Here is a 27,617-nt window from a genome sequence, read left to right as displayed (position 1 = left end):
ATTTAAGCATTAATCTGCCATAAATTCAGTTCAGTTCAGTTCAGTCACTCAGTCATGTCCGACTCTTTGTGACCCCATGAATTGCAGCACGCCAGGCCTCCTTGTTCATCACCATCTCCCGGAGTTCACTCAGACTCATGTCCATTGAGTCCATGATGCCATCCAGCCATCTCATTCTCAGTCGTCCCCTTCTCCTCCTGCCCCCAATCCCTCCCAACATCAGAGTCTTTTCCAATGAGTCAACTCTTTGCATGAGGTGGCCAAAGTACTGGAGTTTCAGCTTTAGCATCATTCCTTCCAAAGAAGTCCCAGGGTTGATCTCCTTCAGAATGGACTGGTTGGATCTCCTTGCAGTCCAAGGGACTCTCAAGAGTCTTCTCCAACACCACAGTTCAAAAGCATCAATTCTTCGGCGCTCAGCCTTCTTCACAGTCCAACTTTCACATCCATACATGACTACTGGAAAAACCATAGCCTTGATTAGACGCATCTTAGTTGGCAAAGTAATGTCTCTGCTTTTGAATATGCTATCTAGGTTGGTCATAACTTTCCTTCCAAGGAGTAAGCGTCTTTTAATTTCATGGCTGCAGTCACCATCTGCAGTGATTTTGGAGCCCAGAAATATAAAGTCTGACACTGTTTCCACTGTTTCCCCATCTATTTCCCATGAAGTGATGGGACCAGATGCCAAGATCTTTGTTTTCTGAATGTTGAGCTTTAAGCCAACTTTTTCGCTCTCCTCTTTCACTTTCATCAAGAGGCTTTTTAGCTCCTCTTCACTTTCTGCCATAAGGGTGGTGTCATCTGCATATCTGAGGTTCTTGATATTTCTCCTGGCAATCTTGATTCCAGCTTGTGTTTCTTCCAGTCCAGCCATAAAGTATAAGGATATTCTCTAGAAAAATCTTCCACAATCAGGCAGCTGTGTATGGACGCTTGTTTAGTTCATCATCAAACTGGAACATTCTTTGATTCATTCATTTATGTGTCCATCTAACCCAGCCTCCTACTAAAACAGGTATTGCTCTAAAAATCCTTCTCTACCATAGACCACTGGAAATCCTTTTGGGAAGAAGACAATAGCCTAAAAGTTGCCAACTACATACACACACACACACACACACACACACACACACACGAACATTAATAAGAAACAGAAGAAGCCTAGTGTATTGTCTTAAGATTCTGTATGATTATACATAGTAAAGGCAAATGAATTCAAGCCTAACTTTCAATAATATAATCTCAAAATATACTAGACAGAATCTTTTCATTTTGTAATTCACCAGGCTAATTGACATTTAAGTGTTTCACTACATTGTACCATTTGTAGATTTGAAAGGGTTGATATTTTTAGAAATAAGTAATCTTAGGATATAATAAAAATAACTATGTCTGACCTAAGAATATAATACTTTTCAACTTAATACACATACCTAAAGGGCAAAGTTATATTAATTTTATTTTAAAAAGGGATTCAGATTTTCAAACTTGCTTTTTCTAAAACATGTCAAGTGGTATTTTTTCAAAAAACTTTAAAATGAAGTAAATTGGGGCAATGACTATGTTCACGGAGTATTTTATGTAAGCATGCCTAGCTTGTTGGTCTAATTCAGAAACCCTAGATTCAAATATATCTTAGGATAAGTTTTGCCTTTAGTGGTATAAATACATCTTTGGGGACAGGTGTTAAAAGACACTTATAAAGAAAATTAAAGAAATTCAAGTCCAGAAAACTGGAGACTTGGAGGTCAGTTCTCTGAACTTTTAGGTATAATTTCCACATGAACAAAATTCACTAGACCTGACCATAAATAACTGTGTCCTTCATTTGGACCCAGGACTGTCTTTTTTCTGTGAAACCCAGGATGTTGCTTACTCATCCAGACAAAATGTTGCTGGGCCTCCTCTTATAGCAGAAGCTTTATTTAGCAGTTATGCTGAACACCTCATATGTTCTGACACCACTGACAAGGACAAGATCATAGTATATTTTTTCATTAGGCATCCACATGAGGAACTTTTCAAGGATGGGCTCACATAAGAAGCTGATGAGATTATTTACACAGATGGGCCATCACAGAGTTCAAGAACAATTTAAAGCCATGCTTCTCAAACCACTGGGCTATAAAACTGAATTTACCATCCTACCAAATTCATAATAAATAAAGTATGTATTATCAGTGGATACTAGCATAGCTAATGTTTCGATCACTGCAATTAATCCATGGCAGAAAAGAATCAACCGAACTCCTTTTATCATGTATCATTTTTTCCTTTTATCATTCAGATATATAGAGTGAAAAGAAAAGAATAAAAATACCTTGTCTAGGGCATGAGTTTGATAACTGAATGATACCTTTTTCGTCTTTACTATTGAATTCATTCATACATGATACAAATAACTTCCTGGAAGCTAAGGAAATTATTTTACTGTGCCAATGTTTGCTGGATAAAGGAAATAATTGCTTGAGTAAAGTTTTCTCTATCTCCTTTTCTGCTCTTCTGACTTTGGGGTGAGTTTACAAAGAGAATGAAATGCCCAGATTATAGTTTCATCAAACCCCTTCGGCTGTTCTCAAGAAAATAAATTAGCCTCTTCTCCCATTTCATTGAGAAATGGATTATTTCTTTCCTTGCTTCTCCTCTAGAAAGGCAGAGGCATGCCTTCCATTTGGATGCTTGTGGGTAGTAGAGTATAATGGGGAGCAGGTTAGTATTTGAGGACTTGATAACATCTTGAAACCAGTCACCAAGGAAAGTGTTCATCACCACCTCCTCTTGTAAAAAATAGGACAGATTTCCCCCCTCAGGTTTGATTTTTGTTTTCAGTGTAGCAAAGCACAGATGTATTTTGATCCTAGAGTTTCAAAACTCAGAACATATCGTCTAGGGATCCAAATTGGCAAGCTATTTGTCATAAAGCAAACTTTTATGACAGTAGTGGACCATAAGCACAAAGAGTCAGTCCATCTTTAAACTTTTCATGTAACGTACACTTTTGTGTAATGCCATTAAGCCGAATCAATAAGGTCTGAAGTTTCCATATGGGAGTGAAGGGGAAGAAAATCATTTTACGAGAATATGTGATATTCCACAGCTCACACTTTGGGAAACATCAATTTTATAAGATAAAACTTCCCGAGACACATACATAAAAATACACACTGGCCTTTCTCCTAGGAATCTACAAGGAAGCCTTTCACATTCTAAGCAAACATCTACATCACAGGTCCTCCTCTTACCTTCCAAAATTCTAGCTTCCTGTATGTGGCAGCAAATTTCCACCTCTAACTTTCTCTCCATCATCAACCAAAGCAAGAAATGTGACTGCTGCCACTACCAGAATTTTAGAAGAAATAAACCACTTAAACACCTGGCAATCTAGTACCCTTTCATTTCAGAAGCAATTAAAGGTCAACTTAACTTTCTTATGGTTTAAGACAGAGCAAACATAAAAAGGGAAAAGCAACCAACTCATCATTTCTGGGAGAAAAGAAAAAATATTCTGCTTTGATCTCAGCAAATTTTTACCATATCCCCCACCAACATCATGGCTTCCACTGGGAAAAGATCACTGAAAATAAAAGACATTAAAATGAGCTGATGAAAAAGATTTGGTCCCAAAGCTGTAAAAATGTTTTCTCAAGCAAAAATGGAAAAAGTGAAAGACTTAGCTCTTAAAGTACACAAGAGTGGAATTAGGAACAGAAATGCCATAAAGGGGGAGATGGATGGTCTGTCAGACTGGAGTCTGTCTCTGATAGAGGCATCAAGGGATGCTATGAAGCACCTTTGCTGGCTGTTTTCCATGACCTTCAACTCGGAGATGTGGAGTGTGTTCTGAATGTCTTTAACTTCTCCATCAGACTTGAGGAAGGGATTCCAGGATACCAGAATGAGGGATGATCACTTAAGCAAAGTAATTCAGGACAAGCAGAAGAAGTTTCATTCTGCATTAATTTTCAGGATAAGTGTGACAAGTTCAAACTAAAGAACTCTTAAAAAGGTAATGTTAGCATTTAATAAAGCATGGCTCTGCTTAATAGTGTGTGTGTGCGTGTGTCTGTGTTAGTCGCTCAGTCATGTCCGACTCTTTGCAACCCTATGGACTGTAGCCCACCAAGCTCCTCTGTCTATGGGATTTTCCAGGCAAGAATACTGGAGTGGGTTGCCATTCCTTTCTCCAGGGGATCTTCCCCACCCAGCGATCGAGCAGGCAGACTCCAGGCAGATTCTTTACCTTGTGAGCCACTAGGGAAGTTTCCGCTGAATAGTACAGACCTTATTTACTTCTCTATTTTATGCTAAATGTTTAAAATAAAAACCCTAAATATCTCAAAAGTCACTGTTGTTAGGGATCTGAACCAACTAGAAATCAAATGTGCATCACTACTTTAAAGCCTCTGAGGGTTTGGAAGGTGGAATTAACCTCTGCTAAAATCCATGCAAGGACTTCTCTGGTGGTCCACAGGTTGAGACTCTGAGCTTTCACTGCAGGGACACAGGTTCAATTCCCAGTCAGGGAACTTAAGATTCCCCCAAGCTACACAGTGCAGCCACAAAGAAGAAAACTCATTCAAACTACAAGTATTTATTGTGTGTTCACCATCTTCAAGGCAGTGAAGTAGGTAAAGTTTTGATTTTAAAAGAGATAATTAAACAAACATACATAAACAATTTTAAAATATGAAATTTACTAGAAAAGAAATGACTATCTTCATGTTTGATGTGCAATGTGTTCTCAAAACATAAAAAGAGAAGGGTGACCAGTCAAGTGTAACTGACAAACAGCGCAGAGAGAACTGCCAGTGTATGAATCCTGACTTCAGCATTGCCTAACTTAGTGATCTGGATAAGTTGCTAAGTCTCCTCATCCATAAATTGGGGAAGGAAAGGGTTATCTGCATCATGGGGTTGTTGCAAGGCTTATATGACTTAATACAGTTAAAGAACTTATATAAAAGTAACTGGTACATGGTGTTACAGAAGTGTTCATTGAGGTTATTATTTCAGACATCAATATTTTTAAGCATGCTATCTTTTCTCCAACACTACCATCACATCCATTTCAAACTGGGAAAACACTTTTAGATATTAGATAGCACTTAAAACTCTTGATGATGTGCCTACTAAAATAGTTTCAGTTGCTCCAACTTAGTTGCAAAGTCCCTGCTGTGACTGACGCCCTTCCAGAAGGAAAATGATATGATAATAAATGTCTGCACGTTTCATCTTAGAGTTGTGGGGCTGGAGAACTGTTCGGGGAATATGTAAACGAAACATGAGTTTGAGCAAGCTCTGGGAGGTGGTGAAGGGCAGGAAAGCCTGACGTACTGCAGTCTATGCAGTTGCAAAGAGTCAGGCTCAAGTGAGTGACTGAACAACAAAGCAAAACATAGACAGTTAACTGCTTGATCATGTCTCTGCTTTGCCTTACAGTCCTGACCAGGGGATCCATACCTCAAATTCTCTACTTCAGGCCAGATATTTTTTTGGCCCTGAACTAGTTGCATTCTTGCTATAAAATTACAGCAGAAAGTCAGTGCACAGCTGAACTGCACCAGTCAGCTTACTTCTGAATATGCCCCACTCTGTGGGAGCCCAGCTGTGCCTCTGAGTCACCTCGACCCCCATCGTTCCACCCCGGGCCCAGGCATGTCTCTACTGAGGGCTCTCTCAGCTCCAAGACAGTCTTGGTATAGAAAATTTCCAAGGATCCTTAGGTTGTCGGCTTAACTAAAAAGGAATGTCAACTGGGAAGAGGTGAGCAGGGAAAATAAGGAATGGATGAGAATGGAGGACAAAGAAAACAAAAGCATCTGTCTGATCAAGATAGACTCTTCAGGAACCATAAAGCAATGAGACTGGCTTTCTTGGCAAGAGCTATATCTGAAAGACCTTTCAAAAGAGAGATGCAACAGATGAGAGGTAGAGTTATCTGAATAAATGCATAACCGTTTCTACTGTGAAAGCCAACACTTATTTGACTAGGTGATCAGGCAGTGAGAGAGCAGAAACTGGAATCAGGCAGGCTGGGTTGAAATCTTGGTTCTTCTACTTATGAGCTGCAAGAACTTGGGCCATAAAATGTAACTACCATAAGCCTCAGCTTCAGGTAATGTTTAAATAAAAGTATGTATTTTAGGTAGTTTCTTTGTAGACTTCTTGTAAAACTCCAGGAACACAGTGAACACTCCATAAACAATAACTAATATAAAAAATGCACTGGGTTTAGTGTTTAAATTAATATCTTGTTCACACTTTTAATATGTGAATAAAAGAGAATAAAGATAACAAACAGTTCTTTGTTAATGGGTAAAATTTATTACTTTAAAATGTCAATGTATGGCAAAACCAATACAGTATTATAAAGTAAAATAAAGTAAAAATAAAAAGTTTAATAAATAAATAAATAAATAAAATTTAAAAACAAAAAAATAAAAATATAAAATAAAGAAAATCTTAGATTAAACTCAGAGCTCTTATTTCTAAGAATAATGTGCTGTTTAAAGCAGAAAACTTTAGCCCTTTTTAAATTAAGAGGCAATGATTTTACAAAGAAATAAAGGACATAAAAAAATAAGGGAGAGGGTGGGATGATTTGGGAGAATGACATTCTAACATGTATACTATCATGTAAGAATTGAATCGCTAGCCTATGTCTGACGCAGGATGCAGCATGCTTGGGGCTGGTGCCTGGGGATGACCCAGAGAGATGTTATGGGGAGGGAGGTGGGAGGGGGGGGTTCATGTTTGGGAATGCATGTAAGAATTAAAGATATTAAAATTAAAAAAATAATAAATAAAAAATAAAATAAAAAATAAATAAAAAAATTAAAAAATAATAATAAGTGAAGCTAAAATTTGAGACTAGGCATCTCCCCTAGACCTTCTCATCCCCTCAGCTATGTTTCTTAATCACTCTTGCATATTTACCATGTTTTCCCCCTCTGTGCTGCACTCTAGTTCCTTCAACTCTCTTCCTATTTAAAATTCTCTCTTCAACTCATTCTAATCTGTGATAAACCATATGTATATATATATATATATGGCCAAAGTATTGGAGTTTCAGCTTCAGCATCAGTCCTTCCAATGAACACCCAGGACTGATCTCCTTCAGAATGGACTGGTTGGATCTCCTTGCAGTCCAAGGGGTTCTCAAGAGTCTTCTCCAACACCACAGGTCAAAAGTATCAATTCTTCAGTGCTCAGCTTTCCTCACAGTCCAACTCTCACATCCATTCATGACCACTGGAAAAACCATAGCCTTGACTAGATGGACCTTTGTTGGCAAAGTAATGTCTCTGTTTTTTAATCTTCTGTCTAGGTTTGTCATAACTTTCCTTCCAAGGAGTAAGCGCCTTTTAATTTCATGGCTGCAATCATATATATACCATATTATTAAATACAATTATTATATTTTTATTTCTAGATATTCTTGTTAGTTATTCTCTTTAATCTGTTTGCATTGTGTTTGTATTTTCAAGCTTATTTCCTCAAATTTATTAATATACAGTTTTATACACCATGCCTAACATACCCAATGTTTTAATCATATGCATGGGTGATTCTGCTCTCAACTGTTTCAGCTGCCTTATGGTTCACGGAACCCTCTTTCCTTTCATAGCTGGTGATTTTTGACTGTGAGATGCTCTTTTTGTTGGGATTTATCTGTGGAGATCTTTGAGCTGTGATATGAAGGCATGCATTTCTGGAAGGGTTTATTTTAGTTCTGTGTGGCATCTGGGGATACCACTAGTCCAGGACCAAGCATTTTAAATTAAAATCTGGGCTTGATGTTCACAGTAGCTTTCATTTGAATTGCAATGCTATGCAGGAGTTGCTCATAATCACAAATTTTCAGGAGAAATTTTGTTTCCCTCTCTACTTGCTTTCATAGTTTGGAATAGTTTCTCTGTATTCTCCTGAGGAAAGGGACAGTTTTATTTCCAGTTCATCTGTGTGTGTTAAAGGTACAGCAGTTTAAGGTCCTGGCTTTAAGGGAGGCCTCCCATTAAACTTCTTGCCTTCAGCTTTGTCTTCTTTTCCTAGTTCTGTAAAATCTTGAAAACTGTTCAAATATTCATATTTGGAAAAATGCCCTCAAGACAAAAGCCAGCTTCAGTATTTTTTTAATCTCTCTATTTTTTAAAGGTAAAAATATGCTGTATGGAATCACAGGTAAGCCTTCTAATACTGATATAAGACAACTTAAAAAAAAAAAGCTGAAAAAAAGACATCCTAGTTTTAAAAAGCAGAGAAACCAAAAACTTGATTCAGTACTACCAGAAAATATGTAATGGCATAGATGATAAAAGATGGATAAAACGTGTCATCGCTAGGTAATTTTTTCAGTAGGTCATCAAATGACCCTCAGCCTCCTCTGAAAGAATCCATGATAATATCTGTGAAATTGTATCCAAAGAAAGATTTTCACTGATTCAAATGAAATGCCATATTTACCTTCAGCAAATGACCAAACAGAAAGGTTTTTTGTTTGTCTGTTTGTTTGACTAGAATTTTATTTACCTTGCAAAGTAAAACAAGCTTGACTTGTTTGAAACAGAAACCGTCACTGAGACTTATATATGTGTTTTATTAATACAGGTGACTTTTTTAATAGTTGCTTAATGATAAAGTAATCGGGGCATAAGTCTTTTGTACTTTATATGTAAAGTAATCATACAAGACACTTTATATGTATCAGTAACCATATCGGGCTTCTGAAGATTTTTATACTGCATCAACATACCTTGGGTATTTGATTAAAAATGGGAGGAAGTTATGGTAAATAAAAACGTGAATCCATCAGATGCTAAAACACAACCCATTCATGACTATTCTACTGGAAAACTCATTCAGCTCTACTTCTTTCAACCTATTCCATTGTTGTAGGCATATAAACTACTGACATTGTGAATATTTTTATTTTTTACTTCCTCCAAACATTCTTTGTGTAAAAAGGAAGTTTTATCTCTGTTCTCCTTTTCCTTCTATAAACTTCTCATTTGTCAAAATGTCAGCCTTTAATTCTAGTTGCCTTTCTTGTTTATCCTTTAAATCTTAATTTGTTTCTAACTTTACTTGTCTTTTTCTAAAGACTACAAATCCCGTTATTCCAGAAAATCTATTTAAAACATTGCAATCCTCTTATGTGCTAGGGGAATATACACTGGATGATTCCCAGTGCTTTGTAGTTTCTATCTTCAGTGGCTCTTTCTGAATATCTTGCATAAAACAATGTGAGATTCACAGGCCTCCTGACGGAACTGACCTTGTACGGCAAATGGAAATCTCATTCCCTTCTGAGATGCACTGTAGCTGCCTCCTCACCTAATGGAATTTAAATCGCATACAGTCGCAAGTTGGGCAAGTTACAGCAATGGAGTGCTCTTTGTAGAATTACCATTAATACTTATTGAAATGGTACTTTTTATTCTTAATTATGACTTCTGATAAAGTCTGACATGAATAAACCATTGCAGAAGTTATTAGAATTACGCTTTTTGCATAAGCAAAACACTAAGAACAACTGTAGCTGTGAAAGTATTTCATAAAGCTACTTCAGAAGCAGGGTGCCACTGTCACCAGATTCTGCAAGCTAAGACTTACACAGCTTTGCCTCTTAAGCTCCTTATATTGTGTGATCACCACTCTAGCTTACACAAAAATAGCAGAAGATAAAGTCAAAACCAACACTGCACTTTCTTAAACATTTCCACAAAGTAAAAAAGAAACTGTGCAATAGAGAAATTCAAATTAGCATATTTGACTATTAGTTAGCAATAATAAATCAATGAGAACTAAGCAGGACTTCCCTGGTGGCTCAGATGGTAAAGAGTCTGTCTACAATGTGAGAGACATGGGTTAGATCCCATGGGTTGGGAAGATTCCCTGAACTGAACTGAATCTGCTACTGGTTTTCATTAGATATTGGTATTTTCATTAAATACTGGTATTTAATAAAAATAGTTTCCTTAAAACTATTTCAGTAGTTTATCTTTCCATTTTAGCAAATAAATCAGAGAACAGCTAACAGGGAGAAATGCAAGTAACTTGAAAGGAAAAAAACAAGCCTTTTTAAGTAATAATATTTGAGCAAGAAAAAAAGAAAGAAATCATTCCATTGATGATGACTCAGTCAAACACATGTGCAAAAGAAAGCTTGCCTCGATCAGCAAAATGCACAAATTAATAATTTACCAGTAAGTGGTAAAGGCATTTATCACAGAAATTTCAATAAAATCATCTCCTCCCACCATGTACATTTTCTTTACAAGGGCAAAAGTCCTTTCTTTATATGATGTCTTAAAATCACCTCTGGCCTAGAATAATGGTAATTTCAAGGCTAAAGGCAAAGACAAGACTCACTGGTAATTAGTTCAGTTCAGTCGCTCAGTCGTGTCTGACTCTCTGCGACTCTGTGGACTGCAACACACCAGGCCTCCCTGTCCATCACCAACTCCCAGAACTTACTCAAACTCATGTCCATCACATCAGTGATGCCATCCAACCATCTCATCCTCTGTCATCCCCCGCCTCCTGCCCTCGATCTTTCCCAGCATCAGGGTCTTTTCAAATGAGTCAGATCTTCACATCAGGTGGCCAAAGTATTGGAGTTTCAGCTTCAGTATCAGTCCTTCCAATGAATATTCAGGACTGATAATAGAGAGAGCCACAAAACAAAGTTCTATTCTAGATGGTCTTTTCATGATTTTTTTCACTGATATCAACAGATAATTCAGAGATGGTTGAGAATTATCTCAAATTTTCCCATTTTACCTAAGAAACAAGTACTTTGCTTCTTTTGTCATTTACACGTCTACATTTACTAAAAAGGGAGAATTTAAATCATATAAACATCAATATATACATGCAAAACTAACTTCTAATAAATTATATATTTTATATTACTTTATTTGACTATAATATATCATGGAAGCAAGATTCAATAGGAACTTTTTCAGTAGTCTTATAATTTAGTTTGCTAATTTGGGAGCAGATTTTTTATTTTATTTTTAAAGAATATCAAAGAATTCAGATTGTCATCTTCAATGGTTCATACTAAAATGTACTTACAGGGATGGGAGATTTAATGAGATAGTTATGCGGATGTTGAGTGGCAAAATAAATTCTCAAAGAACTATTTTTCCCACTACTAGTATTATTGTCATTATATACCTGACCAAAAGCCTGCTGTCCAACTGTCTTACAGAAATGACCACAAGTGCCAGTGAATCAATATATATCGTACACCAGAAACCGTACAGTACGCACAAACGTGTCAAACAGGACAAAATAGCAATGCTATATTCATTTGATAGCCTGTATGTAGTAGATAGTAAACAGAAAAAGTGGAAGCTGAAAAGAGGGATCTATTTAAAAGAATAAGAGCTGGGGAAGCTTGCAGAACAGGAGGCTGATTGTGCCTGAGGCTGGAGGGTGCAGAGACAGCAGGAGAGGAGCTGAGTTGATGTGAAAGGGTCCCAGGTGGTCCAGGGCTGGGGGTCGGGCCACATGTGACAGAACCCATTAGGAAGCAGAGTGACTGGGTGACATGATCTTCCTTCCCCCCTAGAATTCATATGGAATTACGTCTGAAACTCTTTAATTCTATTTCAAGTACCAAGACTTTTTCCTAATTCCTATAAACAGATGGGATCTTTCCCTCTGAAACACCACACTGTTTTGCTTATATTGCTTTTCTGACATTTACTTTAACTCAGCAAATACTTATTGAGTGCCTACTATATGCAGGCAGCATAATGAGTACTGGAAAACAGTGAGAAACACAGAGATCTCTCCTTTTATGAAGCTTATACTCAGTGGGGGGGGGGGGGGGGAGTGGGAAACCAGGTTGCAAAATCACCAGAATAATGAGTAAATTGTATCATACATTTGAAAGCGATCAAATAGTATGTGGATCAGAACAAGAAAAATGAATGAAGAAAATGAGTGAGGTTATCAGTTGGCATTTTAAGTGGGTGGTATCTTTGAAAAGATGACATTGAAGTAAAGTTTTCAAGAACAAGTTTAGGTTAGAACTAACTATGATGATATTGAGAATAACAACATTCTCAGATCAAAGGTCCTGGTGTGGGAGGGAGTTTACTTGGATTTCAGGGAAAGCCGGAGAGGTAGATCAGGATAACGTTGAGTGAAGGGACAATAATAAGAAGAGGTAAAGTCAGGAGGGATGAGAGAATAAGGGTCAGAGACCTACGGAGGACTTGGGAAGACTATGGTGAGAGGGAATCGGGTAGGACCTCACAGGTCATTGAAACACTTTGTCTTTTATTGTCATTTTGGTGTGAAGTCATTGCAGGGTTCTAGCAAAGTGGGACTATCTGGCTTAAGTTTTACTGTCCCAGACAGCAGAGTGGAAGGCAATGTTCCAGGGTGCTTGCCTTGCCAAAAGCAACACGGGAACATGGCTGTCGATCTGGGAAGACCGAGAGGAGGTGGGGGAAGCAGCTCCTGAGACCCAGAAAGGTGTGTATTCCAAAGAGCAGGGAGAAAGAACAATTCATGAAACAAGAAGAAATGATGAATCATAACTGTTGTGGTGATCATCTTCAAATAAATGAAAAGATCAAATCACCATGTTGTGTCAAAGAAACTAACATAGTGTTGCACGTCAATTAGACTTCAAAGACAAACTCACAGAAAAAGAGCTCAGATTTGTGGTTACAGGGGGAGGTGGGTGAGGATTTGGATGAAGGCAGTCCAAAGGTACAAATTTTCTCCTGATGTCATGTTACCAAATAAGTTCTAGCGATGTAATGTACAACATGATATCATTAACACTGCTCTATATTTTATATGTTAAGAGAGTAAATCCTATGAGTTCTCATCAGATGGAAAAAAAAAAATGATCACTTCAAGTGCTTGGTCAAAAATAGACTGGAGTGGAGGATTAGAAGCAGAGAGATCTTTAAGACACTATCGTGGCAATACAGTGGTTTTTCAGACCAGTATGGGAACAGTAATGGTGGGGTGTGTGCCGTGTGCTAAGTCGCTTGAGTTGAGTCTGACTCTTTGTGACCCCATGGACTGTAGTTCACCAGGCTTCTCTGTCCATGGGACTCTCCAGGTAAGAATACTGGAGTGGGTTTCCATGCCCTCTTCCAGGGTATCTTCCAGACCCAGGGATCAAACCTGTGTCTCTTATGTCTCCTGCATTGCCAGGCAGGTTCTTTACCACTAGCACCACCTGGCAATGGTTGAGAACAGGTCAGATTCTGGAAATATTTTATAGCAGACACAGTAAGATTTCCTGACAAACAGGATGAGAAAAAGACAGAATCAAAGATGGCCTAAGAACTTGGAGTTGCCATTCATTGTGATGGCTCATATAATCACTTGTCTTGAAATATGTTTATTACTGAAAAGTTTTATATATAAGAGCCTGAAATTTGGAGTTATATAGATCAGACTTCAGATACTGCTTGTTCATTTGCTGAATGTCTGACTCTGGGGAAATCACTGAACTTAATTCTGAGTTTCCTCATCAGTGAATATGACAGTGTTAAGTAAAATGGGTTAAAAACACCAAATCCCAAGTTTTTTGTATAAAGTAAATGGGAAAATACATGCAAAGCATTTCACAAAATGCCTCATACCTAATAAATGCTTGTTAAATGAAATATATGCTTTACTATGATTCTTAGTATAACTACTTTTTAAATTTCATGTTTTAAATCTGCTACTGGGTTATATTCTTGAAAGAAGGCACCATCCTACTATTATTGCTATTGTCATTATTATTGTTGTTTTTCTACAGAAACACACTGCCCTGTGTATAGAGGCAGCATGTGCTCTCTCACTGCGCTAATTGTGGCCTGGCGCACATGATGCTGTGGATGGGGAACCTGGCATCAAAAGGGACAAAAGATTCAAATGGCTGATTGGCCTTTTCATAGTCATTTTTAAAGATGATAGAAATTATACATATTTTCCACTTTAGTCATGCGAGAATTTTAAACTTTAAGTCTGCAATATGTTGGCAGAATAACAAAAGTTGAATTTCCACTGCCCCATTTTTTTTTAACTCATATTCACTATGACCCCTTGTGGGTTTGTCCTGCTTGTCAATTCTTTCCTTTTACTCTATGTAATTTCATTTGATCTCTAAAGTATATCAAACTAGATATAAGAATTGCTGAAATGTGTTCTTGTTTTTAAAGGACCTTCTTTAAGTCATTTGAAATCTGCTCCTCTCTCCCAAGCTTGTAGCAATATTCTCCAACCTGGCACCATACGTAAACTTAATGAGCATTCACTCACTTTCATCATCCAGGTCACTGGGTCATCGATTCTTATTGCCCTTTGTGTTTTTAGAGTAAAGAGACTATTTCAATCCATCTTTCCCAGTCTTCCTATCTATGGATAGTATTTTCTGGTTTCCACTGCACATTTGGATCCTCATTTCCAGCTTATGATTAAAATGGAAAATTGGCTATTTCCCAGGATGTAACTTGTTCTCTTTCTCTTTTGTTTTGAAATACTAGTTTTCATGTTTTCTCTACCCATTCTAAAAACATGTATGCAATTTTAGGAGTTTTATTTTTTTATTTTAATATTGGCCTTGAAACTATCCATATTTAACACTGTTTTCTTCAAAAGCACTCAGTTCTAAAATTCAAATCCAAAGAAATCAGTATCTGATTTATTGGTTCCTAATCTGTATTTCTCTATAATCTTCTCTACTCCTGTAATGCAGTCCTTTTTTAAGAAGTGATTTAAAGTACAATAAAATTACTATGCAGGGAAAATAACAATAAAACAGAAGTGGGAATACTTAGAATAATTATTAGGGAATAATTACAAGAGATGATGAGCCAACAGAGCACTGATACAATGAGAGGTTGACTGATGGCAGAGGTTAATGTAGCCTAGTGACAGGGGTCTCCAGGGAGAAGAGCAGAGGAGAGAGGTGGCAAGAAGTCTTTATTAAGTGCCACCTACTACAATCAAAAGAAAAAAACGTTCTACACGCTACAAATCTAGTTGCTACAATCTTTACTGAAATGTCTAGATCTATCATATTATTTCCATCTCTCCCATACCTTCAGGAATATTCTTTCTGGAATACAATTTTAATTACATCACTTCTATGCTTGAAACTCTTTATTAGTTCCTCTTGGCCTGATAGATAAAGTTCAGACTTCCTAGTGTTAGATAACATGTCCTAAAAGTTCTCACCAGCTTATATCCTCAGCCTGCTGCTGCCCCAAACTCTGACTATGCTCTGGCCATACCGACCTCCTTGATGTTCCACTCATTCATCACTGCGTCCCTTTTCTGGGCTAATTTCACAGAACGGCCCTTTTTTGCCATTTTGTCACTCCTCTCACCCTTACCCTCATGACTCTACGTACCTTATTTATATTTCTATCATAACTCCTAAATTCTGAGGTTGGAACCCATTACTTTTATCTAGCCATTATTTTCTTTCATAACCCTACTTCAGGTGATCCGAGTGGACCTACCATTCATATGACTTATCTCTCCCACCAGAGGATGAGCGCATGACCCAGGCTCGCCAAGAGAACATTCATAGGGACTGTCCATCCTATGCTCAGAGGACTGGCCAATAGAGCTCTGTCACTTAACAGAACAAATCACAGCTTTGGGGAGAGACAGATGCAGATTCTGCTGTGATAGAGGCTCTTTCCTAAGCTCATTAGGATCACAGGTTCAAGGACTCTATCAGCCTCAACATTTTTATCACCCTAAGAATCATCCATAAATTAATCAAAGGCAAAGAGGAAGAAGTCAATGAAAAGAGATTTCTGATGCCATTGTTAAAATGCCTGGATTCAATAACTTTTAAACATAACAACATCTGATATTAACAAGAGGTGGCAAGAATACACAGAAGAACTGTACAAAAATGAACTTCACAACCCAGATAATCACAATGGTGTGATCACTCACCTAGAGCCAGACATCCTGGAATGTGAAGTCAAGCGGGCCTTAACAAGCATCACTATAAATAAAGCTATTTAAGGTGATGGAATTCCAGTGGAGCTATTTCAAAACCTAAAAGATGATGCTACGAAAGTGCTGCACTCAATATGCCAGCAAGTTTGGAAAACTCAGCAGTGGCCACAGGACTGGAAAAGGTCAGTTTTCATTCCAATCCCAAAGAAAGATAATGCTAAAGAATGCTCAAACTACCGCACAATTGTAGTCATCTCACACGCTAGTAAAATGACTCTTAAAATTCTCCAAGCCAATCTTCAGAAATACAAGAACCATGAACTTCCAGATGTTCAAGCTGGTTTTAGAAAGGGCAGAGGAACCAGAGATCAAATTGCCAACATCCGCTGGATCATGGAAAAAGCAAGACAGTTCCAGGAAAATATCTATTTCTGCTTTATTGACTATGCCAAAGCCTTTGACTGTGTGGATCACAATAAACTGTGGACAATTCTGAAAGAGATGGGAATACCAGACCACCTGACCTGCCTCTTGAGAAATCTGTATGCAGGTCAGGAAGCAATAGTTAGAACTGGACATGGAACAACAGACTGGTTCCAAATAGGAAAAGGAGACCGTCAAGGCTGTATATTGTCACTCTGCTTATTTAACTTATATGCAGAGTACATCATAAGAAACGCTGGGCTGGAAGAAGCACAAGGTGGAATCAAGATTGCCAGGAGAAATATCTATAACCTCAGATATGCAGATGACACCACACTTATGGTAGAAAGCGAAGAAAAACTAAAGAGCCTCTTGATGAAAGTGAAAGAGGAGAGTGAAAAAGTTGGCTTAAAGCTCAACATTCAGAAAACTAAGATTATGACATCTGGTCCCATCACCTCATGGCAAATAGATGGGGAAACACAGTGGAAACAGTGAGAGACTTTATTTTGGGGGGTAGCAAAATCAATGCAGATGGAGACTGCAGCCATGAAATTAAAAGGTGCTTACTCCTTAGAAGGAAAGTTATAACCAACCTGCTGCTGCTGCTGCTAAGTTGCTTTAGTCATGTCTGACCCTGCGTGACCCCAGAGATGACAGCCCACTAGGCTCTGCCATCCCTGGGATTCTCAGGCAAGAATACTGAGTGGGTTGCCATTTCCTTCTCCAGTGCAGGGAGTGAAAGTGAAAGAAGTCGCACAGTCATGTCCAACTCTTTGCAACCCCATGGACTGCAGCCTACCAGGCTTCCCCGTCCATGGGATTTTCCAGGCAAGAGTACTGGAGTGGGGTGCCATTGCCTTCTCCAGTAACCAACCTAGACAGCATATTAAAAAGCAGAGACATTACTTTGCCAACAAAGGTCTATCTAATAAAGGCTACAGTTTTTCCAGTGGTCATGTATGGATGTGAGAGTTGGATTATAAAGAAAGCTGAGAGCCAAAGAATTGATCCTTTTGAACTGTGGTGTTGGAGAAGACTCCTGAGAGTCCCTTGGACTATAAGGAGTTACAACTAGTCCATCCTAAAGGAGATCAGTCCTGGATGTTCATTGGAAGGACTGATATTGAAGCTGAAACTCCAATACTTTGGTCACCTGATGCAAAGAGCTGATTCATTTGAAAAGACCCTGACGCTAAGAAAGATTGAGGGCAGGAGGAGAAGGGGACGACAGAGGATGAGATGGTCAGACGGCATCACCAACTCAATGAACATGAGTTTGGGTGGACTCCGGGAGTTGGTATTGGACAGGGAGGCGTGGCGTGCTGCAGCTCACAGAGTTGCAAAGAGTCAGACACTACTGAGCGACTGAACTGAACTGAACATCTCAGACTTTCCAGTTATTCAGTCAACAAATTTTTATTGCTTAAGATGATTTGAGTTACGTTTCTACATTTAAAATGAAGACATGGATGTTAATACCCAAATATTACTGCCTTGACTTATTTATTTGCTTTTCCTCCTTTGTGTCTTGCATGCATGCGTGCTTAAGTCACTTCAGTTGTGTTTGACTGTTTGCAACACTATGGGCTGTAGCCCACCAAGCTCCTCTGTCCATGGGATTCTCCAGGCAAGAATACTGGAGTGGGTTGCCATGCCCTCCTCCAGGGGATCTTCCTGACCCAGGGGTCAAACCAGCGTCTCCTGAAGTTCCTGCATTGCAGGTGGATTCTTTACTGCTGAGCCATGGGGGAAGCCTCTTTTGTGTCTTACTGACTGTAATATCCGTAACACTCAGGACACAGAGCCCGGAACATTACTTGGGGTTTACAAATGACTTTGGAATGAGCGCTCCAGCCAACTATATTGTTCAAATATGATAGTGTTTAAGAATATTGGCTCTAGAATCTGATTTCCTGGGAAACATATCCTTGGATTGACCATGATCAGTATCTTGATCTTTAAAGTGAGGATCATGGAAATAACAATCCCTAAAGGGGATTATGAGAATTAAATGCTAATGAAAGTGTAGAGTTAATACACTGCCTAGCACAGAGAAAGCATTCGATACATGTTAACAGTCGATGTTATTTTTGGCTGTTCAGTTCAGTCCCTCAGTCCTGTCTGACTCTTTGGAACCCCATGAATTGCAGCACTCCAGGCCTCCCTGTTCATCACCATCTCCCAGAGTTCACTCAGGCTCACATCCATCCAGTCCATGATGCCATCCAGCCATCTCATCCTCTTTTGTCCCCTTCTCCTCCTGCCCCCAATCCCTCCCAGCAGCAGAGTCTTTTCCAATGAGTCAACTCTTCACATGAGGTGGCCAAAGTACTGGAGTTTCAGCTTTAGCATCAGTCCTTCCAAAGAAATCCCAGGGCTAATCTCCTTCAGAATGGACTCGTTGGATCTCCTTGCAGTCCAAGGGACTCTCAAGAGTCTTCTCCAACACCACAGTTCAAAAGCATCAATTCTTCGGCGCTCAGCCTTCTTCACAGTCCAACTCTCACATCCATACATGACCAATGGAAAAACCATAGCCTTGACTAGATGGACCTTAGTCGGCAAGGTAATCTCTCTGCTTTTGAATATGCTATCTAGGTTGGTCATAACTTTTCCTCCAAGGAGCAAGCGTCTTTTAATTTCATGGCTGCAGTCACCATCTGCAGTAATTTTGGAGCCCCCCAAAATAAAGTCTGACACTGTTTCTACTGTTTCCCCATCTACTTCCCATGAATTGATGGGACCGGATGCCATGATCTTCGTTTTCTGAATGTTGAGCTTTAAGCCAACTTTTTCACTCTCCTCTTTCACTTTCATCAAGAGGCTTTTTAATTCCTCTTCACTTTCTGCCATAAGGGTGGAGTCATCTGCATATCTGAGGTTATTGATATTTCTCCCAGCAATCTTGATTCCAGCTTGTGTTTCTTCCAGTCCAGCATTTCTCATGATGTACTCTGCATATAAGTTAAATAAGCAGGGTGACAATATACAGCCTTGACGGACTCCTTTTCCTATTTGGAACCAGTCTGTTGTTCCATGTCCAGTTCTAACTATTGCTTCCTGACCTGCATACAGATTTCTCAAGAGGCAGGTCAAGTGGTCTGGTATTCCCATCTCTTTCAGAATTTTCCACAGTTTACTGTGATCCACACAGTCAAAGGCTTTGGCATAGTCAATAAAGCAGAAATATATGTTTTTCTGGGACTCTCTTGCTTTTTCCATGATCCAGCGGATGTTGGCAATTTGATCTCTGGTTCCTCTGCCCTTTCTAAAACCAGCTTGAACATCAGGGAGTTCATGGTTCATGTACTGCTGAAGCCTGGCTTGGAGATTTTTGAGCATTACTTTACTAGCATGTGAGATGAGTGCAATTGTGCGGTAGTTTGAGCATTCTTCGGCATTGCCTTTCTTTGGGATTGGAATGAAAACTGACCTTTTCCAGTCCTGTGGCCACTGCTGAGTTTTCCAAACTTGCTGGCATATTGAGTGCAGCACTTTCACAGCATCATCTTTCAGGATGTGAAACAGCTCAACTGGAATTCCATCACCTCCACTAGCTTTGTTCATAGTGATGCTTTCTAAGGCCCACTTGACTTCACATTCCAAGATGTCTTGCTCTAGATTAGTGATCACATCATCATGATTATCTGGGTCATGAAGATCTTTTTCGTACAGTTCTTCCATGTATTCTTACGACCTCTTCTTAATATCTTCTGCTTCTGTTAGGTCCATACCATTTCTGTCCTTTATTGAGCCATCTTTGCATGAAATGTTCCCTTGGTACCTCTAATTTTCTTAAAGAGATCTCTAGTCTTCCCCATTCTGTTGTTTTCCTCTATTTCTTTGCATTGATCACTGAAGAAGGCTTTCTTATCTCTTCTTGCTATTCTTTGGAACTCTGCATTCAGATCCTTATATCTTTCCTTTTCTCCTTTGCTTTTCGCCCTTCTTCTTTTCACAGCTATTTGTAAGGCCTCCCCAGACAGCCATTTTGCTTTTTTGCATTTCTTTTCCATGGCAATGGTCTTGATCCCTGTCTCCTGTACAATGTCACGAACCTCATTCCATAGTTCATCAGGCACTCTATCTATCAGATCTAAGCCCTTAAATCTATTTCTCACTTCCACTGTATAATCATAAGGGATTTGATTGAGGTCATACCTGAATTTTCTAGTGGTTTTCCCTGCTTTCTTCAATTTGAGTCTGAATTTGGTAATAAGGAGTTCATGATCTGAGCCACATCAGCTCCTGTTCTTGTTTTTGTTGACTGTATAGAGCTTCTCCATCTTTGGCTGCAAAGAATGTAATCAATCTGATTTCAGAGTTGACCATCTGGTTTTGTCCATGTGTAGAGTCTTCTCTTGTGTTGTTGGAAGAGGGCGTTAGCTGTGACCAGTGCATTTCTTGGCAAAACTCTATTAGACTTTGTCCTGCTTCATTCCACATTCCAAGGCCAAATTTGCCTGTTACTCCAGGTGTTTCCTGACTTCCTACTTTTGCCTTCCAGTCCTCTATAATGAAAAGGATATCTTTTTAGGGTGTTAGTTCTAAAAGGTCTTGTAGGTCTTCATAAAACCGTTCAACTTCAGTTTCTTCAGTGTTACTGGTTGGGGCATAGACTTGGATAACTGTGATATTGAATGGTTTGCCTTGGAGACGAACAGAGTCAGTAATATCTGTCATACACATCCTGGAATGACACAGTACATCCATTCCATCCACAGAGTTAAGTTGGTTATTGTATATTACCCACATACTAACTTGCTTATAGAATGGGCCTGAGAGAAGCCAAACTGGAGAACTAGTCTAAAGCACTGAAAATACATGAAGGCCTGATATAAAGATTAGCAAACCAAAGCCTGTGAGATTCCAGCCAGATTTTTCTGAGCTTCATTTTTCCAGATTCACATTGAAGATTATTTTTCAGACATGCCAGCAGGTACCTGGCCCATGTTTTTTTTTTACTACATTTTTAGAAGTTTGATTTGACATCATGTGGGTGAATCCAAACAATGAGCACCCATCAGAAAAGCATGATGAACAAGTAGACAGAAAATCAATAAGGATGTAGAGGACTTGAACAATTCCATCAGCTAAGTTGACCTAACTGGCATTTATAAAACACTTCAGCCAAAAGTGGGATACACATTCTTTTGAAGTGCAAACAGTACGTTTACCAATAGAGACCAAATTCTAGGCCATGAGATAAGCCTCAACAAATTTAAGAAGATTCAAGTCATACAGAATATACTTCCGTGACCACAACAGAATTAAATAAGAAATGAAAACAGAAAATTTTCTGGGAAAACTTCAAACAACCCATGGATAAATTACTAAATCAAATGGGAAATAATACCATAAAGTGAATGAAAATGAAATCTCTATCTATCAAAAGCTGGAGAATGCCCTAAGCAGTACACTTTAAGAGGAAATTGATAAAATAAACACCTGAACTATAACAGATGAAAGGCCTCCAACTAATGAGCTCAGTTTGCGGCATAAGAAACTAGAAAAAAAGAACAAACTAAATCCAAAGTATATAAAAGAAGGAAATAATTAGAGAGGAAATCTATGACATAGAAAGTAAGACCAGAAATCAATTAAATAAATAGCAGATTTTTTCAGAATAAAATGTGTAAACTTCTAGCTAGACTAATCAGGAGAATAGACAAAAATTAACAATATCTGGAATAAAAGAGGTGATATTATATGATATTAAAAGAATAATGAAAGAATTAAACATGTAAATCTTTATGCCAATAAAATAAATATATTAGGTAAAATGAGCCAAAAAGTATCTTACTAAGAGAAAATAAAAAGGCCCCTAAATTAGTGGAAAAGTGTATGCTATTCATGGGTCACTCGATACTGCTAAGGTGTCAATGCTCCCAAATTTTTATATAAATACAATGCAATCCCTGTAATTATAGCAGAACTTAAAATAAATTTCAAAACATTCTAAAATTCACATAGAAATTCAAGAAATCAAGAATAACCAAAAGAACTTTTAAAAAGAAGGACAAAATTGGAGGACTAACAATAATTTCACTGCTTATTAAAAACTACAGTCATCAAGATTATGTGGTACTGGCACCAAGATAAATAAACATATCAATAGAACAAAATAAACAGTTCAGAGAAAAGACCCACACATAGATAGCTCACTGATTTCAACAAATGCGAAAAGGCAATTCATTTCAAGAAATGATTCCTGAAAAAATGAATATCAATATTCAATAAAAAGGAAAACATTCAAACTTCATACTATATTTAAAAATTGACTCGATTCAAAAATAGAATATAGATCTAAATATAAACTGAAAACTGAAAAACCTCTAAGAAAAAAACAAAAGAATAACCTTCATGGCCTTAACTATGACACCAAGAGCACCATCAATTAAAAAATATGGTAAAATGAACTTAAAATGAAAATAGTTTGCTTTTAGAAAGATACTGCTATGAAAATAAAGAGAAGGTCACAAATTAGGAAAGCCATTATTTTATATCATGTATATGATAACCTATATTCAGAGTATAAAGAATTCTCAAAACTCAATAATAAGAAAAAATTCCAAGAGGAGAAGGGGTCAGCAGAGGATGCGATGGTTGGATGGCATCACTGACTTGATGGACATGAGTCTGAGCAAGCTCTGGGAGTCGGTGATGGACAGGGAAGCCTGGTGTGCTGCTTTTCATGGGATTGCAAAGAGTCAGATATGACTGAGTGACTGAACTGAACTGAATTGAATCTAGTCTAAAAAATGGGCAAAGGATTTGAACTGACACTTTACCAAGGAAGATACATAAAAGAAAACATGCAAAGGAAAAAATGGTCAATATCATTAGTCATTAGGGGAATGTAAATTAATAATCACAATGAGATGCCATTATAATATCTAAAATTAAGCAAACTGATCATATCTAGTTTGTGTTGGTGAAGATGTGGGAAAAAGTAGAACTCTGATACACTTTTGATGAGACTTTACCTTGGTACAGTGGTTCAACTACTTTGGAAAACAGTTCAGCAGTATCATAAAACATTAAATATACCTGCTGCTGCTGCTGCTAAGTCACTTCAGTCATGTCCGACTCTGTGCAACCCCATAGACGGCAGCCCACCAGGCTCCCCCATTCCTGGGATTCTCTAGGCAAGAATACTGGAGTGGGTTGCCATTTCCTTCTCCAATGCATGAAAGCGAAAAATCAAAGTGAAGTCGCTCAGTCGTGTCCAACTCTTAGCAACCCCATGGACTGCAGCCTACCAGGCTTCTCTGTCCATGGGATTTTCCAGGCAAGAGTACTGGAATGGGGTGCCATTGCCTTCTCCATTAATCATCTAAATATTGCTGGTAATCACCCAAGAGAGGCAAAATGCACACAAAGACTTGAAAAAAATATTCATAGTAGCTTTATTTGTAACAGCTCCAAGCTAGAAAAATCCAAATATCCCCATGAATGAACAAATTATATTACATCCATGTATTCTACAACATGAATTGTACCTCAAAATCATGATATTGGGTGAAAGAAAGTCAGACAAGAACAGAGTGTATACTGCGTAATTCTATTTATACAAAACTCTAGAAAATACAAATTAATCTACAGTGAAAAGTTGATCAATGGAAGAGTGAGGAGGGATGAGAGGAGGAATTACAAAGAGGCCTGAGGAAACTTTTGATGAATGAGTCCACTAACTTGATTGTGGTGATATTTTCACTGTGTATACATATGTTAGAACATATAAATTGTACATTTTAAGCATTATAGTGCATTGCATGTTAATTATTTCTCAATACACTTATTACAAAGAAAATGTTTTCCTTGAGAAGTCTTCATTGAAAATGGATAGATCCTATTATCAATTAAAAGCACAGTAAGGACAGCATTTTCAGTGATACTTAAGCATAATGACACAGGACTAGAATGAAGACAACCCCTCTCAATGATGAAAAGCTAAAAGCCTTTCCTCTCAGATCACAAATAAGACAAGGATGCCCACTCTTGCCATTTCTACTCAACGTGGTACTGGCAGTCTAAGTCATAGCAACTAGATGAGAAAAAAATTAGATAGATAAAAGCCTTAAACTAGAAAGGAAGAATTAAAATTATCTCTGTTTATAGATGGCATGGTATTCTATATTGAAAACCCTAAAGACTTCACACACACAAAAATGGTTAACAACTAATGAATTAATTCACTGGAACTGCAAGATACAAAGTCAACATATAGAAATTAGCTGTTTTCCTAAACACTAACAATGAACTATCTGAAAGAGAAATTAAGAAAGCAATCCCATTTAGAATAGCATCAAAACCAATAAAATACTTATAAATAAACTGAACCAAGGAAGTAAAAGATTATACACTGAGAACTATGAGATATTGGTGAAAATAACTGAAGAAGACACAAATAAATGGAAAGATATCCTGTGATCTTAGACTGAAAAATTAATACTGTGAAAATCTCCATACTACTGAAAATGATCTACAAATACAATCCCTATTAAAATTCCATTTCTCACAGAAATAGACAAAAATTATCCTAAAATTTGTATGGAGCCATAAAAGACCCCAAATAGCAAAAGTTAACCTGAAAAAGAAGAACAAACTTGGAAGCATCGTCATTCCTGATTTTGAGCCATATACAAAGCTACAGTAATCAAAGCAGCATGGTACTGGCAACAGGTACATGGAACCAGTGGAGCAGAACAAAGATTCCAGATGAGTCATAAATATGTGATGAACTGATTCTTGACAAGAGCACTAAGAACACACACAGGAGAAAGATTAGTAACTTCCATGAATGATGTTGGTAAAACTGGACATCTAGATGCATAAGAAGGAAACTGGACTCTTCTCTTACACCACTCAAAAAAATGAACTTGAAATGGGTCACAAACTTAAATGTAAGACAAGAAACCATAAAACTCCTAGAAGAAAATATAGGGGGGAGAGATGCTTGACATTGGTCTTGCATGCATGCTATGTCACTTCAGTCATGTTTGACTCTTTGAGACCTATGGACTGTAGCCCACCAGGCTCCTCTGTCCATGGAATTCTCCAGGCAAGAATACTGGAGTGAGCTGTCATGCCCTCCTCCAGAGGATCTTCCCAACCCAGGTGTCAGAGCCACGTTTCTTGTCTCCTGAATTGGCTGGCATATTCTTCACCACTAGCACCACCTGGGAAGCCCAATATTGGTCTAAGCAATGATTAATCAGATAAGAGACTAAGAGCACAGCCAATAAAAGTCAAAGTAAACAAATTGAACTACATCAAACTGAAGAGCTTTGCCACAGCAAAGCAAATAATCAATAAATTGAAAAGACAACCTGAAGAATGAGAGAAAACATTAGCAAATCACATATCTGATAAGGGGTTAATATCCAAATTACATGTAAAAAACTCATACAACTCAATTGCAAAAATAATAATAATAATAGAATTTTAAAATGAGCAAAGGACCTGAATAGACATCTTTCCAACAAAGACATCCAAATGTCCATTAGTTATATGAAAAAATGCTCTACATCATTAATTATCACCAAAATGCAAATCAAAACCACAAGATATCACTTCATATCTGTGATGGCTATTATCAAAAAAGCAAAAGATAACACATGCTAACAAGGATGTGAAGAAAAGAGAATGCTTATGTAGTATTAGTGGGAATGTAAATTGGTACAGCCATTGCAAAAAACACTATGGAGGTTCCTAAAGATATCAGAAATCAGACAACCATATAATCTTGCAATCCCACTCCTATATATTCAAAGGAATTTAAACCAGCATCTTCAGAAGATATCTGCACACCCATGTTCCTTTGTTCCTTTCAGCATGTTCTATAATCATCAAGGTATAAAAACAATCTAAATGTCTCAACAGATGAATGGGTTAAGAAAATGTGATATATATATAATTGAATTTTATTCAGTAATAAAAGAAAGCAATCCTACCATTTTTGACAACATGGATTAACCTGAAGGTCATTATGCTAACTAAAATAAGTCAGAGAAAGACAAACATTAATACATATGTTATGTGTTAAGCATATATAAAATCTAAAAAAAAAAAAGCCAATTTCATAGAAACAGGGAATAGAATGGTGGTTTCCAACAGCTACGGGAAAGGGGAAATTGGGTGATATAAGTCAAACTACAAATTTTCACTTATAAGAAGAATAAATTCTAATACTCTAATGTATAGCACTGTGACCACAGTTAATAATGCAGTGTTATATACTGGAAAGTTGCAGAGACAGATCTTAAGCATCCTCACTTCCCACTCCCCACAAATGTTAGGTGAGGTGACATTTGTTTTAATTATCTTGATCTTGGTAACCACTTCACAATGTATATGTATATCAAGTCATCACACTGTCTACTTTAATTGTACACAATTATATTTATCAGCTATTTCTCAAAAATAATTAAAAATAAAGATACACGGCTAGAGGCAAATAAGCCAGCGTCCTTTCTGGTCCTGAGGATCTTGGCTCAGTTTGCTCTTGATCACATTTGTAAATTGATAAGCCTTTGCACCAAATATAGAGAGGGTAAAATAATAATCATTGTGAATTCCTTCTTTCCTACTGTTTTGAGTCTTAGCCTTCTTGATTAAATTCAAAATTACTCAAATATATGAAATCTGGAATAAATGTTAACTTACATGTAAAAGCACATCTATTAACATATTTAATCAAAATAATATTTTCCTAATAATATCATACAGAATTTAAATTGGTATTTTGGAATTGGTAGTTAGGTGGGAAAAAACTAGACATGTCTCCAAATTTGTCTCAAGCTAAGTTAATGAATTTTCTGCATTATATTTTAGGAATCAATATAGCTGAATGATCTAAATTTCCAAAAGCTAGCCCAAAATATTATATGTAAAAATTTATATATACTTTATTTATTTAATTTGTAAAATATATACATTAACACTACATACTTTAAATATGGTTATACACTTTCACTTATTTTTATAAAGCATCAAAAATATCCTTTTTGAGCCAATGCAATGATCAGTGACTTCAAAAACATATTTTTTAAAACAATTGGCATCTTTACATATTATAGCAAACAATATTAACTAATAATCATTGACACAGTAATTTCCTAGGTGTAAACCCAAATATCCAAATTAGTGCACCAAAGAATTCTGATGAATCATTATTAGATCTCTAGTCATAAAGAGAATAACTTGTTTTTCAGAAAGAATGTTACCAACTTATATTCAAA

General features: G+C 37.5%; 1 protein-coding gene across 1 annotated transcript in view; it reads right to left on the bottom strand.

The window, feature by feature from the left end:
- The window catches only part of TRHDE (thyrotropin releasing hormone degrading enzyme), a 461,351-nt gene that overhangs the window by 164,337 nt on the left and 269,397 nt on the right, over positions 1-27,617 (bottom strand). The window lies entirely within an intron of this gene.

Source organism: Ovis canadensis, chromosome 3, assembly GCF_042477335.2.
Source record: "Ovis canadensis isolate MfBH-ARS-UI-01 breed Bighorn chromosome 3, ARS-UI_OviCan_v2, whole genome shotgun sequence".
NCBI lineage: Eukaryota > Metazoa > Chordata > Mammalia > Artiodactyla > Bovidae > Ovis > Ovis canadensis.
Note: the sequence above shows the minus strand (reverse complement) of the source record. Positions and strands in the feature narration are given on the sequence as shown.